Source organism: Macaca mulatta, chromosome 15 (assembly GCF_049350105.2).
Source record: "Macaca mulatta isolate MMU2019108-1 chromosome 15, T2T-MMU8v2.0, whole genome shotgun sequence".
NCBI classification, from domain to species: domain Eukaryota; kingdom Metazoa; phylum Chordata; class Mammalia; order Primates; family Cercopithecidae; genus Macaca; species Macaca mulatta.
The window spans coordinates 29,028,220-29,048,818 of NC_133420.1; positions in this window are offsets into that span (position 1 = coordinate 29,028,220).

Here is a 20,599-nt window from a genome sequence, read left to right on the forward strand (position 1 = left end):
ACAGCTTTCCCCTCAAGAAGCCTTTCGCTAAGACAGTTCTTGTGGAATTGGCAAAGTGATATTTGGAAGCCCATAGAGGGCTATGGTGAAAAAGGAAATATCCTCAGATGAAATCTGGAAAGAAGCTTTCTGAGAAACTGCTGAGTGTTCTGTTAATTCATCTCACAGAGTTACATCTGTATTTCGTGGATCTCTTTGCTAGCCTTATTTATGTGGAACCTGAGAACAGATATTTCAGATCTCATTTAAGACTATACGGCCAAAGCAAATATCCTCCGATAACAAAGAGAAAGAAGCTTTCTGAGAAACTTCTTTGTGTTCTGTGAAATCATCTCACAGAGTTACAGCTTTCCCCTCAAGAAGCCTTTCGCTAAGACAGTTATTGTGGAATTGGCAAAGTGATATTTGGAAGCCCATAGAGGGCTATGGTGAAAAAGGAAATATCCTCAGATGAAATCTGGAAAGAAGCTTTCTGAGAAACTGCTTAGTGTTCTGTTAATTCATCTCACAGAGTTACATCTGTATTTCGTGGATCTCTTTGCTAGCCTTATTTCTGTGGAATCTGAGAACAGATATTTCGGATCCCATTGAAGACTACCGGGCCAAAGGAAATATCCTCCGATAACAAAGAGAAAGAAGCATTCTGAGAAACTTCTTTGTGTTCTGTGAAATCATCTCACAGAGTTACAGCTTTCCCCTCAAGAAGCCTTTCGCTAAGACAGTTCTTGTGTAATTGGCAAAGTGATATTTGGAACCCCTAGAGGGCTATGGTGAAAACGGAAATATCCTCTGATGAAAACTGGAAGGAAGCTTTCTGAGAAAATGCTGAGTGTTCTGTTAATTCATCTCACAGAGTTACATCTGTATGTCGTGGATCTCTTTGCTAGCCTTATTTCTGTGGAATCTGAGAACAGATATTTCGGATCCCATTGAAGACTACAGGGCCAAAGGAAATATCCTCCGATAACAAAGAGAAAGAAGCTTTCTGAGAAACTTCTTTGTGTTCTGTGAAATCATCTCACAGAGTTACAGCTTTCCCCTCAAGAAGCCTTTCGCTAAGACAGTTCTTGTGGAATTGGCAAAGTGATATTTGGAAGCCCATAGAGGGCTATGGTGAAAAAGGAAATATCCTCAGATGAAATCTGGATAGAAGCTTTCTGAGAAACTGCTTAGTGTTCTGTTAATTCATCTCATAGAGTTACATCTGTATTTCGTGGATCTCTTTGCTAGCCTGATTTCTGTGGAATCTGAGAACAGATATTTCGGATCCCTTTGAAGACTATAGGGCCAAAGGAAATATCCTCCGATAACAAAGAGAAAGAAGCTTTCTGAGAAACTTCTTTGTGTTCTCTGAAATCATCTCACAGAGTTACAGCTTTCCCCACAAGAAGCCTTTCGCTAAGACAGTTCTTGTGGAATTGGCAAAGTGATATTTGGAAGCCCATAGAAACTATGGTGAAAAAGAAAATATCCTCAGATGAAATCTGGAAAGAAGCTTTCTGAGAAACTGCTGAGTGTTCTGTTAATTCATCTCACAGAGTTACATCTGTATTTCGTGGATCTTTTTGCTAGCCTTATTTCTGTGGAATCTGAGAACAGATATTTTGGATCCCATTGAAGACTATAGGGCCAAAGGAAATATCCTCCGATAACAAAGAGAAAGAAGCTTTCTGAGAAACTTCTTTGTGTTCTGTGAAATCATCTCACAGAGTTACAGCTTTCCCCTCAAGAAGCCTTTCGCTAAGACAGTTCTTGTGGAATTGGCAAAGTGATACTTGGAAGCCCATAGAGGGCTATGGTGAAAAAGGAAATATCCTCAGATGAAATCTGGAAAGAAGCTTTCTGAGAAACTGCTTAGTGTTCTGTTAATTCATCTCACAGAGTTACATCTGTATTTCGTGGATCTCTTTGCTAGCCTTATTTCTTTGGAATCTGAGAACAGATATTTCGGATCCCATTGAAGACTATAGGGCCAAAGGAAATATCCTCCGATAACAAAGAGAAAGAAGCTTTCTGAGAAACTTCTTTGTGTTCTGTGAAATCATCTCACAGAGTTACAGCTTTCCCCTCAAGAAGCCTTTCGCTAAGACAGTTCTTGTGGAATTGGCAATGTGATATTTGGAACCCCTAGAGGGCTATGGTTAAAAAGGAAATATCCTCAGATGAAAACTGGAAGGAAGCTTTCTGAGAAAATGCTGAGTGTTCTGTTAATTCATCTCACAGAGTTACATCTCTATGTCGTGGATCTCTTTGCTAGCCTTATTTCTGTGGAATCTGAGAACAGATATTTCGGATCCCGTTGAAGACTACAGGGCCAAAGGAAATATCCTCCGATAACAAAGAGAAAGAAGCTTTCTGAGAAACTTCTTTGTGTTCTGTGAAATCATCTCACAGAGTTACAGCTTTCCCCTCAAGAAGCCTTTCGCTAAGACAGTTCTTGTGGAATTGGCAAAGTGATATTTGAAAGCCCTTAGAGGGCTATGGTGAAAAAGGAAATATCCTCAGATGAAATCTAGAAAGAAGCTTTCTGAGAAACTGCTTAGTGTTCTCTTAATTCATCTCACAGAGTTACATCTGTATTTCGTGGATCTCTTTGCTAGCCTTATTTCTTTGGAATCTGAGAACAGATATTTCGGATCCCATTGAAGACTATAGGGCCAAAGGAAATATCCTCCGATAACAAAGAGAAAGAAGCTTTCTGAGAAACTTCTTTGTGTTCTGTGAAATCATCTCACACAGTTACAGCTTTCCCCTCAAGAAGCCTTTCGCTAAGACAGTTCTTGTGGAATTGGCAAAGTGATATTTGGAAGCCCATAGAGGGCTATGGTGAAAAAGGAAATATCCTCAGATGAAAACTGGAAGGAAGCTTTCTGAGAAAATGCTGAGTGTTCTGTTAATTCATCTCACAGAGTTACATCTGTATGTCGTGGATCTCTTTGCTAGCCTTATTTCTGTGGAATCTGAGAACAGATATTTCGGATCCCTTTGAAGACTACAGGGCCAAAGGAAATATCCTCCGATAACAAAGAGAAAGAAGCTTTCTGAGAAACTTCTTTGTGTTCTGTGAAATCATCTCACAGAGTTACAGCTTTCCCCTCAAGAAGCCTTTCGCTAAGACAGTTCTTGTGGAATTGGCAAAGTGATATTTGGAAGCCCATAGAGGGCTACGGTGAAAAAGGAAATATCCTCAGATGAAATCTGGAAAGAAGCTTTCTGAGAAACTGCTGAGTGTTCTGTTAATTCATCTCACAGAGTTACCTCTGTATTGCGTGGATCTCTTTGCTAGCCTTATTTCTGTGGAACCTGAGAACAGATATTTCAGATCTCTTTTAAGACTATAGGGCCAAAGGAAATATCCTCCGATAACAAAGAGAAAGAAGCTTTCTGAGAAACTTCTTTGTGTTCTGTGAAATCATCTCACAGAGTTACAGCTTTCCCCTCAAGAAGCCTTTCGCTAAGACAGTTCTTGTGGAATTGGCAAAGTGATATTTGGAAGCCCATATAGGGATACGGTGAAAAAGGAAATATCCTCAGAAGAAATCTGGAAAGAAGCTTTCTGAGAAACTGCTTAGTGTTCTGTTAATTCATCTCACAGAGTTACATCAGTATTTCGTGGATCTCTTTGCTAGCCTTATTTCTGTGGAATCTGAGAACAGATATTTCGGATCCCATTGAAGACTATAGGGCCAAAGGAAATATCCTCGGATAACAAAGAGAAAGAAGCTTTCTGAGAAACTTCTTTGTGTTCTGTGAAATCATCTCACAGAGTTACAGCTTTCCCCTCAAGAAGCCTTTCGCTAAGACAGTTCTTGTTGAATTGGCAAAGTGATATTTGGAAGCCCATAGAGGGCTATGGTGAAAAAGGAAATATCCTCAGATGAAATCTGGAAGGAAGATTTCTGAGAAATTGCTGAGTGTTCTGTTAATTCATCTCACAGAGTTACATCTGTATTTCGTGGATCTCTTTGCTAGCCTTATTTCTGTGGAATCTGAGAACAGATATTTCGGATCCCATTGAAGACTATAGGGCCAAAGGAAATATCTTGCGATAACAAAGAGAAAAAAGCTTTCTGAGAAACTTCTTTGTATTCTGTGAAATCATCTCACAGAGTTACAGCTTTCCCCTCAAGAAGCCTTTCGCTAAGACAGTTCTTGTGGAATTGGCAAAGTGATATTTTGAATCCCATAGAGGGCTATGGTGAAAAAGGAAATATCCTCAGATGAAATGTGTAAAAAAGCTTTCTGAGAAACTGCTTAGTTTTCTGTTAATTCATCTCACAGAGTTACATCTGTGTTTCGTGGATCTCTTTGCTAGCCTTATTTCTGTGGAATCTGAGAACAGATATTTCGGATCCCTTTGAAGACTATAGGGCCAAAGGAAATATCCTCCGATAACAAAGAGAAAGAAGCTTTCTGAGAAACTTCTTTGTGTTCTGTGAAATCATCTCACAGAGTTACAGCTTTCCCCTCAAGAATCCTTTCGCTAAGACAGTTCTTGTGGAATTGGCAAAGTGATATTTGGAAGCCCATAGAGGGATATGGTGAAAAAGGAAATATCCTCAGATGAATTCTGGAAAGAAGCTTTCTGAGAAACTGCTTAGTGTTCTGTTAATTCATCTCACAGAGTTACATCCGTATTTCGTGGATCTCTTTGCTAGCCTTATTTCTGTGGAATCTGAGAACAGATATTTCGGATCCCTTTGAAGACTATAGGGCCAAAGGAAATATCCTCCGATAACAAAGAGAAAGAAGCTTTCTGAGAAACTTCTTTGTGTTCCGTGAAATCATCTCACAGAGTTACAGCTTTCCCCTCAAGAAGCCTTTCGCTAAGACAGTTCTTGTGGAATTGGCAAAGTGATATTTGGAAGCCCTTAGAGGGCTATGGTGAAAAAGGAAATATCCTCAGATGAAATCTGGAAAGAAGCTTTCTGAGAAACTGCTTAGTGTTCTGTTAATTCATCTCACAGAGTTACATCTGTATTTCGTGGATCTCTTTGCTAGTCTTATTTCTTTGGAATCTGAGAACAGATATTTCGGATCCCTTTCAAGACTATAGGGCCAAAGGAAATATCCTCCGATAACAAAGAGAAAGAAGCTTTCTGAGAAACTTCTTTGTGTTCTGTGAAATCATCTCACAGAGTTACAGCTTTCCCCTCAAGAAGCCTTTCGCTAAGACAGTTCTTGTGGAATTGGCAAAGTGATATTTGGTAGCCCATAGAGGGCTATGGTGAAAAAGGAAATATCCTCAGATGAAAACTGGAAGGAAGCTTTCTGAGAAAATGCTGAGTGTTCTGTTAATTCATCTCACAGAGTTACATCTGTATGTCGTGGATCTCTTTGCTAGCCTTATTTCTGTGGAATCTGAGAACAGATATTTCGGATCCCTTTGAAGACTATAGGGCCAAAGGAAATATCCTCCGATAACAAAGAGAAAGAAGCTTTCTGAGAAACTTCTTTGTGTTCCGTGAAATCATCTCACAGAGTTACAGCTTTCCCCTCAAGAAGCCTTTCGCTAAGACAGTTCTTGTGGAATTGGCAAAGTGATATTTGGAAGCCCTTAGAGGGCTATGGTGAAAAAGGAAATATCCTCAGATGAAATCTGGAAAGAAGCTTTCTGAGAAACTGCTTAGTGTTCTGTTAATTCATCTCACAGAGTTACATCTGTATTTCGTGGATCTCTTTGCTAGTCTTATTTCTTTGGAATCTGAGAACAGATATTTCGGATCCCTTTCAAGACTATAGGGCCAAAGGAAATATCCTCCGATAACAAAGAGAAAGAAGCTTTCTGAGAAACTTCTTTGTGTTCTTTGAAATCATCTCACAGAGTTACAGCTTTCCCCTCAAGAAGCCTTTCGCTAAGACAGTTCTTGTGGAATTGGCAAAGTGATATTTGGTAGCCCATAGAGGGCTATGGTGAAAAAGGAAATATCCTCAGATGAAAACTGGAAGGAAGCTTTCTGAGAAAATGCTGAGTGTTCTGTTAATTCATCTCACAGAGTTACATTTGTATGTCGTGGATCTCTTTGCTAGCCTTATTTCTGTGGAATCTGAGAACAGATATTTCGGATCCCATTGAAGACTACAGGGCCAAAGGAAATATCCTCCGATAACAAAGAGAAAGAAGATTTCTGAGAAACTTCTTTGTGTTCTGTGAAATCATCTCACAGAGTTACAGCTTTCCCCTCAAGAAGCCTTTCGCTAAGACAGTTCTTGTGGAATTGGCAAAGTGATATTTGGAAGCCCATAGAGGGCTATGGTGAAAAAGGAAATATCCTCAGATGAAATCTGGAAAGAAGCTTTCTGAGAAACTGCTTAGTGTTCTGTTAATTCATCTCACAGAGTTACATCTGTATTTCGTGGATCTCTTTGCTAGCCTTATTTCTGTGGAATCTGAGAACAGATATTTCGGATCCCATTGAAGACTATAGGGCCAAAGGAAATATCTTCCGATAACAAAGAGAAAAAAGCTTTCGGAGAAACTTCTTTGTATTCTGTGAAATCATCTCACAGAGTTACAGCTTTCCCCTCAAGAAGCCTTTCGCTAAGACAGTTCTTGTGGAATTGGCAAAGTGATATTTTGAATCCCATAGAGGGCTATGGTGAAAAAGGAAATATCCTCAGATGAAATGTGGAAAGAAGCTTTCTGAGAAACTGCTTAGTTTTCTGTTAATTCATCTCACAGAGTTACATCTGTGTTTCGTGGATCTCTTTGCTAGCCTTATTTCTGTGGAATCTGAGAACAGATATTTCGGATCCCTTTGAAGACTATAGGGCCAAAGGAAATATCCTCAGATAACAAAGAGAAAGAAGCTTTCTGAGAAACTTCTTTGTGTTCTGTGAAATCATCTCACAGAGTTACAGCTTTCCCCTCAAGAAGCCTTTCGCTAAGACAGTTCTTGTGGAATTGGCAAAGTGATATTTGGAAGCCCATAGACTGCTATGGTGAAAAAGGAAATATCCTCAGATGAAATCTGGAAAGAAGCTTTCTGAGAAACTGCTTAGTGTTCTGTTAATTCATCTCACAGAGTTACATCCGTATTTCGTGGATCTCTTTGCTAGCCTTATTTCTGTGGAATCTGAGAACAGATATTTCGGATCCCTTTGAAGACTATAGGGCCAAAGGAAATTTCCTCCGATAACAAAGAGAAAGAAGCTTTCTGAGAAACTTCTTTGTGTTCCGTGAAATCATCTCACAGAGTTACAGCTTTCCCCTCAAGAAGCCTTTCGCTAAGACATTTCTTGTGGAATTGGCAAAGTGATATTTGGAAGCCCTTAGAGGGCTATGGTGAAAAACGAAATATCCTCAGATGAAAACTGGAAGGAAGCTTTCTGAGAAAATGCTGAGTGTTCTGTTAATTCATCTCACAGAGTTACATCTGTATGTCGTGGATCTCTTTGCTAGCCTTATTTCTGTGGAATCTGAGAACAGATATTTCGGATCCCTTTGAAGACTACAGGGCCAAAGGAAATATCCTCCGATAACAAAGAGAAAGAAGCTTTCTGAGAAACTTCTTTGTGTTCTGTGAAATCATCTCACAGAGTTACAGCTTTCCCCTCAAGAAGCCTTTCGCTAAGACAGTTCTTGTGGAATTGGCAAAGTGATATTTGGAACCCCTAGAGGGCTATGGTGAAAAAGGAAATATCCTCAGATGAAAACTGGAAGGAAGCTTTCTGAGAAAATGCTGAGTGTTCTGTTAATTCATCTCACAGAGTTACATCTCTATGTCGTGGATCTCTTTGCTAGCCTTATTTCTGTGGAATCTGAGAACAGATATTTCGGATCCCATTGAAGACTACAGGGCCAAAGGAAATATCCTCCGATAACAAAGAGAAAGAAGCTTTCTGAGAAACTTCTTTGTGTTCTGTGAAATCATCTCACAGAGTTACAGCTTTCCCCTCAATAAGCCTTTCGCTAAGACAGTTCTTGTGGAATTGGCAAAGTGATATTTGGAAGCCCATAGAGGGCTATGGTGAAAAAGAAAATATCCTCAGATGAAATCTGGAAAGAAGCTTTCTGAGAAACTGCTTAGTGTTCTGTTAATTCATCTCACAGATTTACATCTGTATTTCGTGGATCTTTTTGCTAGCCTTATTTCTGTGGAATCTGAGAACAGATATTTTGGATCCCATTGAAGACTATAGGGCCAAAGGAAATATCCTCCGATAACAAAGAGAAAGAAGCTTTCTGAGAAACTTCTTTGTGTTCTGTGAAATCATCTCACAGAGTTACAGCTTTCCCCTCAAGAAGCCTTTCGCTAAGACAGTTCTTGTGGAATTGGCAAAGTGATATTTGGAAGCCCATAGAGGGCTATGGTGATAAAGGAAATATCCTCAGATGAAATCTGGAAAGAAGATTTCTGAGAAACTGCTGAGTGTTCTGTTAACTCATCTCACAGAGTTACATCTGTATTTCGTGGATCTCTTTCCTAGCCTTATTTCTGTGGAATCTGAGAACAGATATTTCGGATCCCATTGAAGACTATAGGGCCAAAGGAAATATCCTCCGATAACAAAGAGAAAGAAGCTTTCTGAGAAACTTCTTTGTGTTCTGTGAAATCATCTCACAGAGTTACAGCTTTCCCCTCAAGAAGCCTTTCGCTAAGACAGTTCTTGTGGAATTGGCAAAGTGATATTTGGAAGCCCATAGAGGGCTATGTTGAAAAAGGAAATATTCTCAGATGAAATCTGGAAGGAAGCTTTCTGTGAAACTGCTTAGTGTTCTGTTAATTCATCTCACAGAGTTACATCTGTATTTCGTGGATCTCTTTGCTAGCCTTATTTCTTTGGAATCTGAGAACAGATATTTCTGATCCCATTGAAGACTATAGGGCCAAAGGAAATATCCTCCGATAACAAAGAGAAAGAAGCTTTCTGAGAAACTTCTTTGTGTTCTGTGAAATCATCTCACACAGTTACAGCTTTCCCCTCAAGAAGCCTTTCGCTAAGACAGTTCTTGTGGAATTGGCAGAGTGATATTTGGAACCCCTAGAGGGCTATGGTGAAAAAGGAAATATCCTCAGATGAAAACTGGAAGGAAGCTTTCTGAGAAAATGCTGAGTGTTCTGTTAAATCATCTCACAGAGTTACCTCGGTATGTCGTGGATCTCCTTGCTAGCCTTATTTCTATGGAATCTGTGAACAGATATTTCGAATCCCATTGAAGACTACAGGGCCAAAGGAAATATCCTCCGATAACAAAGAGAAAGAAGCTTTCTGAGAAACTTCTTTGTGTTCTGTGAAATCATCTCACAGAGTTACAGCTTTCACCTCAAGAAGCCTTTCGCTAAGACAGTTCTTGTGGAATTGGCAAAGTGATATTTGGAAGCCCATAGAGGGCTATGGTGAAAAAGGAAATATCCTCAGATGAAATCTGGAAAGAAGCTTTCTGAGAAACTGCTGAGTGTTCTGTTAATTCATCTCACAGAGTTACATCTGTATTTCGTGGATCTCTTTGCTAGCCTTATTTATGTGGAACCTGAGAACAGATATTTCAGATCTCATTTAAGACTATAGGGCCAAAGGAAATATCCTCCGATAACAAAGAGAAGGAAGCTTTCTGAGAAACTTCTTTGTGTTCTGTGAAATCATCTCACAGAGTTACAGCTTTCCCCTCAAGAAGCCTTTCGCTAAGACAGTTCTTGTGGAATTGGCAAAGTGATATTTGGAAGCCCATAGAGGGCTATGGTGAAAAAGGAAATATCCTCAGATGAAATCTGGAAAGAAGCTTTCTGAGAAACTGCTTAGTGTTCTGTTAATTCATCTCACAGAGTTACATCTGTGTTTCATGGATCTTTTTGCTAGCCTTATTTCTGTGGAATCTGAGAACAGATATTTTGGATCCCATTGAAGACTATAGGGCCAAAGGAAATATCCTCCGATAACAAAGAGAAAGAAGCTTTCTGAGAAACTTCTTTGTGTTCTGTGAAATCACCTCACAGAGTTACAGCTTTCCCCTCAAGAAACCTTTCGCTAAGACAGTTCTTGTGGAATTGGCAAAGTGATATTTGGAAGCCCATGGAGGGCTATGGTGAAAAAGGAAATATCCTCAGATGAAATCTGGAAAGAAGATTTCTGAGAAACTGCTGAGTGTTCTGTTAACTCATCTCACAGAGTTACATCTGTATTACGTGGATCTCTTTGCTAGCCTTATTTCTGTGGAATCTGAGAACAGATATTTCGGATCCCATTGAAGACTATAGGGCCAAAGGAAATATCCTCCGATAACAAAGAGAAAGAAGCTTTCTGAGAAACTTCTTTGTGTTCTGTGAAATCATCTCACAGAGTTACAGCTTTCCCCTCAAGAAGCCTTTCGCTAAGACAGTTCTTGTGGAATTGGCAAAGTGATATTTGGAAGCCCATAGAGGGCTATGTTGAAAAAGGAAATATTCTCAGATGAAATCTGGAAGGAAGCTTTCTGTGAAACTGCTTAGTGTTCTGTTAATTCATCTCACAGAGTTACATCTGTATTTCGTGGATCTCTTTGCTAGCCTTATTTCTTTGGAATCTGAGAACAGATATTTCGGATCCCATTGAAGACTATAGGGCCAAAGGAAATATCCTCCGATAACAAATGGAAAGAAGCTTTCTGATTAACTTCTTTGTGTTCTGTGAAATCATGTCACAGAGTTACAGCTTTCCCCTCAAGAAGCCTTTCGCTAAGACAGTTCTTGTGGAATTGGCAAAGTGATATTTGGAACCCCTAGAGGGCTATGGTGAAAAAGGAAATATCCTCAGATGAAAACTGGAAGGAAGCTTTCTGAGAAAATGCTGAGTGTTCTGTTAATTCATCTCACAGAGTTACATCTGTATGTCGTGGATCTCTTTGCTAGCCTTATTTCTGTGGAATCTGAGAACAGATATTTCGGATCCCATTGAAGACTACAGGGCCAAAGGAAATATCCTCCGATAACAAAGAGAAAGAAGCTTTCTGAGAAACTTCTTTGTGTTCTGTGAAATCATCTCACAGAGTTACAGCTTTCCCCTCAATAAGCCTTTCGCTAAGACAGTTCTTGTGGAATTGGCAAAGTGATATTTGGAAGCCCATAGAGGGCTACGGTGAAAAAGGAAATATCCTCAGATGAAATCTGGAAAGAAGCTTTCTGAGAAACTGCTGAGTGTTCTGTTAATTCATCTCACAGAGTTACATCTGTATTTCGTGGATCTCTTTGCTAGCCTTATTTCTGTGGAACCTGAGAACAGATATTTCAGATCTCATTTAAGACTATAGGGCCAAAGGAAATATCCTCCGATAACAAAGAGAAAGAAGCTTTCTGAGAAACTTCTTTGTGTTCTCTGAAATCATCTCACAGAGATACAGCTTTCCCCTCAAGAAGCCTTTCGCTAAGACAGTTCTTGTGGAATTGGCAAAGTGATATTTGGAAGCCCTTAGAGGGCTATAGTGAAAAAGGAAATATCCTCAGATGAAATCTGGAAAGAAGCTTTCTGAGAAACTGCTTAGTGTTCTGTTAATTCATCTCACAGAGTTACATCTGTATGTCGTGGATCTCTTTGCTAGCCTTATTTCTGAGGAATCTGAGAACAGATATTTCGGATCCCATTGAAGACTACAGGGCCAAAGGAAATATCCTCCGATGACAAAGAGAAAGAAGCTTTCTGAGAAACTTCTTTGTGTTCTGTGAAATCATCTCACAGAGTTACAGCTTTCCCCTCAAGAAGCCTTTCGCTAAGACAGTTCTTGTGTAATTGGCAAAGTGATATTTGGAACCCCTAGAGGGCTATGGTGAAAAAGGAAATATCCTCAGATGAAAACTGGAAGGAAGCTTTCTGAGAAAATGCTGAGTGTTCTGTTAATTCATCTCACAGAGTTACATCTGTATGTCGTGGATCTCTTTGCTAGCCTTATTTCTGTGGAATCTGAGAACAGATATTTCGGATCCCTTTGAAGACTATAGGGCCAAAGGAAATATCCTCCGATAACAAAGAGAAAGAAGCTTTCTGAGAAACTTCTTTGTGTTCTGTGAAATCATCTCACAGAGTTACAGCTTTCCCCTCAAGAAGCCTTTCGCTAAGACAGTTCTTGTGGAATTGGCAAAGTGATATTTGGAAGCCCATAGAGGGCTATGGTGAAAAAGAAAATATCCTCAGATGAAATCTGGAAAGAAGCTTTCTGAGAAACTGCTTAGTGTTCTGTTAATTCATCTCACAGGGTTACATCTGTATTTCGTGGATCTTTTTGCTAGCCTTATTTCTGTGGAATCTGAGAACAGATATTTTGGATCCCATTGAAGACTATAGGGCCAAAGGAAATATCCTCCGATAACAAAGAGAAAGAAGCTTTCTGAGAAACTTCTTTGTGTTCTGTGAAATCATCTCACAGAGTTACAGCTTTCCCCTCAAGAAGCCTTTCGCTAAGACAGTTCTTGTTGAATTGGCAAAGTGATATTTGGAAGCCCATAGAGGGCTATGGTGAAAAAGGAAATATCCTCACATGAAATCTGGAAAGAAGATTTCTGAGAAACTGCTGAGTGTTCTGTTAACTCATCTCACAGAGTTACATCTGTATTTCGTGGATCTCTGTGCTAGCCTTATTTCTGTGGAATCTGAGAACAGATATTTCGGATCCCATTGAAGACTATAGGGCCAAAGGAAATATCCTCCGATAACAAAGAGAAAGAAGCTTTCTGAGAAACTTCTTTGTGTTCTGTGAAATCATCTCACAGAGCTACAGCTTTCCCCTCAAGAAGCCTTTCGCTAAGACAGTTCTTGGGGAATTGGCAAAGTGATATTTGGAAGCCCATAGAGGGCTATGTTGAAAAAGGAAATATTCTCAGATGAAATCTGGAAGGAAGCTTTCTGTGAAACTGCTTAGTGTTCTGTTAATTCATCTCACAGAGTTACATCTGTATTTCGTGGATCTCTTTGCTAGCCTTATTTCTTTGGAATCTGAGAACAGATATTTCGGATCCCATTGAAGACTATAGGGCCAAAGGAAATATCCTCCGATAACAAAGAGAAAGAAGCTTTCTGAGAAACTTCTTTGTGTTCTGTGAAATCATCTCACAGAGTTACAGCTTTCCCCTCAAGAAGCCTTTCGCTATGACAGTTCTTGTGGAATTGGCAAAGTGATATTTGGAACCCCTAGAGGGCTATGGTGAAAAAGGAAATATCCTCAGATGAAAACTGGAAGGAAGCTTTCTGAGAAAATGCTGAGTGTTCTGTTAATTCATCTCACAGAGTTACATCTGTATGTCGTGGATCTCTTTGCTAGCCTTATTTCTGTGGAATCTGAGAACAGATATTTCGGATCCCATTGAAGACTACAGGGCCAAAGGAAATATCCTCCGATAACAAAGAGAAAGAAGCTTTCTGAGAAACTTCTTTGTGTTCTGTGAAATCATCTCACAGAGTTACAGCTTTCCCCTCAAGAAGCCTTTTGCTAAGACAGTTCTTGTGGAATTGGCAAAGTGATATTTGGAAGCAAATAGAGGGCTATGGTGAAAAAGGAAATATCCTCAGATGAAATCTGGATAGAAGCTTTCTGAGAAACTGCTTAGTGTTCTGTTAATTCATCTCATAGAGTTACATCTGTATTTCGTGGATCTCTTTGCTAGCCTGATTTCTGTGGAATCTGAGAACAGATATTTCGGATCCCTTTGAAGACTATAGGGCCAAAGGAAATATCCTCCGATAACAAAGAGAAAGAAGCTTTCTGAGAAACTTCTTTGTTTTCTGTGAAATCATCTCACAGAGTTACAGCTTTCCCCTCAAGAAGCCTTTCGCTAAGACAGTTCTTGTGGAATTGGCAAATTGATACTTGGAAGCCCATAGAGGGCTATGGTGAAAAATGAAATATCCTCAGATGAAATCTGGAAAGAAGCTTTCTGAGAAACTGCTTAGTGTTCTGTTAATTCATCTCACAGAGTTACATCTGTATTTCGTGGATCTCTTTGCTAGCCTTATTTCTTTGGAATCTGAGAACAGATATTTCGGATCCCTTTGAAGACTATAGGGCCAAAGGAAATATCCTCCGATAACAAAGAGAAAGAAGCTTTCTGAGAAACTTCTTTGTGTTCTCTGAAATCATCTCACAGAGTTACAGCTTTCCCCTCAAGAAGCCTTTCGCTAAGACAGTTCTTGTGGAATTGGCAAAGTGATATTTGGAAGCCCATAGAGGGCTATGGTGAAAAAGGAAATATCCACAGATGAAATCTGGAAAGAAGCTTTCTGAGAAACTGCTTAGTGTTCTGTTAATTCATCTCACAGAGTTACATCTGTATTTCGTGGATCTTTTTGCTAGCCTTATTTCTGTGGAATCTGAGAACAGATATTTTGGATCCCATTAATGACTATTGGGCCAAAGGAAATATCCTCCGATAACAAAGAGAAAGAAGCTTTCTGAGAAACTTCTTTGTGTTCTGTGAAATCATCTCACAGAGTTACAGCTTTCCCCTCAAGAAGCCTTTCGCTAAGACAGTTCTTGTGGAATTGGCAAAGTGATATTTGGAAGCCCATGGAGGGCTATGGTGAAAAAGGAAATATCCTCAGATGAAATCTGGAAAGAAGATTTCTGAGAAACTGCTGAGTGTTCTGTTAACTCATCTCACAGAGTTACATCTGTATTTCGTGGATCTCTTTGCTAGCCTTATTTCTGTGGAATCTGAGAACAGATATTTCGGATCCCATTGAAGACTATAGGGCCAAAGGAAATATCCTCCGATAACAAAGAGAAAGAAGCTTTCTGAGAAACTTCTTTGTGTTCTGTGAAATCATCTCACAGAGTTACAACTTTCCCCTCAAGAAGCCTTTCGCTAAGACAGTTCTTGTGGAATTGGCAAAGTGATATTTGGAAGCCCATAGAGGGCTATGGTGAAAAAGGAAATATCCTCAGATGAAATCTGGAAAGAAGCTTTCTGAGAAACTGCTGAGTGTTCTGTTAATTCATCTCACAGAGTTACATCTGTATTTCGTGGATCTCTTTGCTAGCCTTATTTATGTGGAACCTGAGAACAGATATTTCAGATCTCATTTAAGACTATACGGCCAAAGGAAATATCCTCCGATAACAAAGAGAAAGAAGCTTTCTGAGAAACTTCTTTGTGTTCTGTGAAATCATCTCACAGAGTTACAGCTTTCCCCTCAAGAAGCCTTTCGCTAAGACAGTTCTTGTGGAATTGGCAAAGTGATATTTGGAAGCCCATAGAGGGCTATGGTGAAAAAGGAAATGTCCTCAGATGAAATCTGGAAAGAAGCTTTCTGAGAAACTGCTTAGTGTTCTGTTAATTCATCTCACAGAGTTACATCTGTATTTCGTGGATCTCTTTGCTAGCCTTATTTCTTTGGAATCTGAGAACAGATATTTCGGATCCCATTGAAGACTATAGGGCCAAAGGAAATATCCTCCGATAACAAATGGAAAGAAGCTTTCTGATTAACTTCTTTGTGTTCTGTGAAATCATCTCACAGAGTTACAGCTTTCCCCTCAAGAAGCCTTTCGCTAAGACAGTTCTTGTGGAATTGGCAAAGTGATATTTGGAACCCCTAGAGGGCTATGGTGAAAAAGGAAATATCCTCAGATGAAATCTGGAAGGAAGCTTTCTGAGAAAATGCTGAGTGTTCTGTTAATTCATCTCACAGAGTTAAATCTGTATGTCGTGGATCTCTTTGCTGGCCTTATTTCTGTGGAATCTGAGAACAGATATTTCGGATCCCATTGAAGACTACAGGGCCAAAGGAAATATCCTCCGATAACAAAGAGAAAGAAGCTTTCTGAGAAACTTCTTTGTGTTCTGTGAAATCATCTCACAGAGTTACAGCTTTCCCCTCAAGAAGCCTTTCGCTAAGACAGTTCTTGTGGAATTGGCAAAGTGATATTTGGAAGCCCATAGAGGGCTACGGTGAAAAAGGAAATATCCTCACATGAAATCTGGAAAGAAGCTTTCTGAGAAACTGCTGAGTGTTCTGTTAATTCATCTCACAGAGTTACATCTGTATTTCGTGGATCTCTTTGCTAGACTTATTTCTGTGGAATCTGAGAACAGATATTTCGGATCCCTTTGAAGACTATAGGGCCAAAGGAAATATCCTCCGATAACAAAGAGAAAGAAGCTTTCTGAGAAACTTCTTTGTGTTCTGTGTAATCATCTCACAGAGTTACAGCTTTCCCCTCAAGAAGCCTTTCGCTAAGACAGTTCTTGTTGAATTGGCAAAGTGATATTTGGAAGCCCATAGAGGGCTATGTTGAAAAAGGAAATATTCTCAGATGAAATCTGGAAGGAAGCTTTCTGTGAAACTGCTTAGTGTTCTGTTAATTCATCTCACAGAGTTACATCTGTATTTCGTGGATCTCTTTGCTAGCCTTATTTCTTTGGAATCTGAGAACAGATATTTCCGATCCCATTGAAGACTATAGGGCCAAAGGAAATATAATCCGATAACAAAGAGAAAGAAGCTTTCTGAGAAACTTCTTTGTGTTCTCTGAAATCATCTCACAGAGTTACAGCTTTCCCCTCAAGAAGCCTTTCGCTAAGACAGTTCTTGTGGAATTGGCAAAGTGATATTTGGAACCCCTAGAGGGCTATGGTGAAAAAGGAAATATCCTCAGATGAAATCTGGAAAGAAGCTTTCTGAGAAACTGCTTAGTGTTCTGTTAATTCATCTCACAGAGTTACATCTGTATTTCGTGGATCTCTTTGCTAGACTTATTTCTGTGGAATCTGAGAACAGATATTTCGGATCCCTTTGAAGACTATAGGGCCAAAGGAAATGTCCTCCGATAACAAAGAGAAAGAAGCTTTCTGAGAAACTTATTTGTGTTCTGTGAAATCATCTCACAGAGTTACAGCTTTCCCCTCAAGAATCCTTTCTGTAAGACAGTTCTTGTGGAATTGGCAAAGTGATATTTGGAAGCCCATAGAGGGCTATGGTGAAAAAGGAAATATCCTCAGATGAAATCTGGAAAGAAGCTTTCTGAGAAACTGCTTAGTGTTCTGTTAATTTATCTCACAGAGTTACATCTGTAGTTCGTGGATCTCTTTGCTAGCCTTATTTCTGTGGAATCTGAGAACAGATATTTCGGATCCCATTGAAGACTATAGGGCCAAAGGAAATATCCTCCGATAACAAAGAGAAAGAAGCTTTCTGAGAAACTTCTTTGTGTTCTGTGAAATCATCTCACAGAGTTACAGCTTTCCCCTCGAGAAGCCTTTCGCTAAGACAGTTCTTGTGGAATTGGCAAAGTGATATTTGGAACCCCTAGAGGTCTATGGTGAAAAAGGAAATATCCTCAAATGAAATCTGGAAGGAAGCTTTCTGAGAAACTGCTGAGTGTTCTGTTAATTCATCAGACAGAGTTACATCTGTATGTCGTGGATCTCTTTGCTAGCCTTATTTCTGTGGAATCTGAGAACAGATATTTCGGATCCTATTGAAGACTATAGGGCCAAAGGAAATATCCTCCGATAACAAAGAGAAAGAAGCTTTCTGAGAAACTTCTTTGTGTTCTGTAAAATCATCTCACAGAGTTAGAGCTTTCCCCTCAAGAAGCCTTTCGCTAAGTCAGTTCTCGTGGAATTGGCAAAGTGATATTTGGAAGCCCATAGGGGGCTATGGTGAAAAAGGAAATATCCTCAGATGAAATCTGGAAAGAAGCTTTCTGAGAAACTGCTGAGTGTTCTGTTAATTCATCTCACAGAGTTACATCTGTATTTCGTGGATCTCTTTGCTAGATTTATTTCTGTGGAATCTGAGAACAGATATTTCGGATCCCTTTGAAGACTATAGGGCCAAAGGAAATATCCTCCGATAACAAAGAGAAAGAAGCTTTCTGAGAAACTTCTTTGTGTTCTCTGAAATCATCTCACAGAGTTACAGCTTTCCCCTCAAGAAGCCTTTCGCTAAGACAGTTCTTGTGGAATTGGCAAAGTGATATTTGGAACGCCTAGAGGGCTATGGTGAAAAAGGAAATATCCTCAGATGAAAACTGGAAGGAAGCTTTCTGAGAAAATGCTGAGTGTTCTGTTGATTCATCTCACAGAGTTACATCGGTATGTCGTGGATCTCTTTGCTAGCCTTATTTCTGTGGAATCTGAGAGCAGATATTTCGAATCCCATTGAAGACTACAGGGCCAAAGGAAATATCCTCCGATAACAAAGAGAAAGAAGCTTTCTGAGAAACTTCTTTGTGTTCTGTGAAATCATCTCACAGAGTTACAGCTTTCCCCTCAAGAAGCCTTTCGCCAAGACAGTTCTTGTGGAATTGGCAAAGTGATATTTGGAAGCCCATAGAGGGCTATGGTGAAAAAGGAATTATCCTCACATGAAATCTGGAAAGAAGCTTTCTGAGAAACTGCTTAGTGTTCTGTTAATTCATCTCACAGAGTTACATCTGTATTTCGTGGATCTCTTTGCTAGCCTTATTTCTGTGGAATCTGAGAACAGATATTTCGGATCCCATTGAAGACTATAGGGCCAAAGGAAATATCTTCCGATAACAAAGAGAAAAAAGCTTTCTGAGAAACTTCTTTGTGTTCTGTGAAATCATCTCACAGAGTGACAGCTTTCCACTCAAGAAGCCTTTCGCTAAGACAGTTCTTGTGGAATTGGCAAAGTGATATTTGGAATCCCTTAGAGGGCTATGGTGAAAAAGGAAATATCCTCAGATGAAATCTGGAAAGAAGCTTTCTGAGAAACTGCTTAGTGTTCTGTTAATTCATCTCACAGAGTTACATCTGTGTTTCGTGGATCTATTTGCTAGCCTTATTTCTGGGGAATCTGAGAACAGATATTTCGGATCCCTTTGAAGACTATGGGGCCAAAGGAAATATCCTCCGATAACAAAGAGAAAGTAGCTTTCTGAGAAACTTCTTTGTGTTCTGTGAAATCATCTCACAGAGTTACAGCTTTCCCCTCAAGAAGCCTTTCGCTAAGACAGTTCTTGTGGAATTGGCAAAGTGATATTGGGAAGCCCTTAGAGCGCTATGGTGAAAAAGGAAATATCCTCAGATGAAATCTGGAAAGAAGCTTTCAGAAAAACTGCTGAGGGTTCTGTTAATTAATCTCACAGAGTTACATCTGTATTTCGTGGATCTCTTTGCTAGCCTTATTTCTGTGGAATTCTGAGAACAGATATTTCCGATCCCTTTGAAGACTATAGGGCCAAAGGAAATATCCTCCTATAACAAAGAGAAACAAGCTTTCTGAGAAACTTCTTTGTGTTCTGTGAAATCATCTCACAGAGTTACAGCTTTCCCCTCAAGAAGCCTTTCGCTAAGACAGTTCTTGTGGAATTGGCAAAGTGATATTTGGAAGCCCTTTGAGGTCTATGGTGAAAAAGGAAATATCCTCAGATGAAATCTGGAAAGAAGCTTTCTGAGAAACTGCTTAGTGTTCTGTTAATTCATCTCACAGAGTTACATCTGTATTCCGTGGATCTCTTTGCTAGCCTTATTTCTTTGGAATCTGAGAACAGATATTTCGGATCCCTTTGAAGACTATAGGGCCAAAGGAAATATTCTCCGATAACAAAGAGAAAGAAGCTTTCTGAGAAACTTCTTTGTGTTCTGTGAAATCATCTCACAGAGTTACAGCATTCCCCTCAAGAAGCCTTTCGCTAAGACAGTTCTTGTGGAATTGGCAAAGTGATATTTGGAAGCCCATAGAGGGCTATGGTGAAAAAGGAAATATCCTCAGATGAAATCTGGAAAGAAGCTTTCTGAGAAACTGCTTAGTGTTCTGTTAATTCATCTCACAGAGTTACATCCGTATTTCGTGGATCTCTTTGCTAGCCTTATTTCTGTGGAATTTGAGAACAGATATTTCCGATCCCTTTGAAGACTATAGGGCCAAAGGAAATATCCTCCGATAACAAAGAGAAAGAAGCTTTCTGAGAAATTTCTTTGTGTTCTGTGAAATCATCTCACAGAGTAACAGCTTTCCCCTCAAGAAGCCTTTCGCTAAGACAGTTCTTGTGGAATTGGCAAAGTGATATTTGGAAGCCCTTAGAGGGCTATGGTGAAAAAGGAAATATCCTCAGATGAAATCTGGAAAGAAGCTTTCTGAGAAACTGCTTAGTGTTCCGTTAATTCATCTCACAGAGTTACATCTCTATGTCGTGGATCTCTTTGCTAGCCTTATTTCTGTGGAATCTGAGAACAGATATTTCGGATCCCATTGAAGACTACAGGGCCAAAGGAAATATCCTCCGATAACAAAGAGAAAGAAGCTTTCTGAGAAACTTCTTTGTGTTCTGTGAAATCATCTCACAGAGTTACAGCTTTCCCCTCAAGAAGCCTTTCGCTAAGACAGTTCTCGTGGAATTGGCAAAGTGATATTTGGAAGCCCATAGAGGGCTATGGTGAAAAAGGAAATATCCTCAGATGAAATGTGGAAAGAAGCTTTCTGAGAAACTGCTGAGTGTTCTGTTAATTCATCTCACAGAGTTACATCTGTATTTCGTGGATCTCTTTGCTAGCCTTATTTCTGGGGAATCTGAGAACAGATATTTCGGATCCCTTTGAAGACTATAGGGCCAAAGGAAATATCCTCCGATAACAAAGAGAAAGAAGCTTTCTGAGAAAGTTCTTTGTGTTCTGTGAAATCATCTCACAGAGTTACAGCTTTCCCCTCAAGAAGCCTTTCGCTA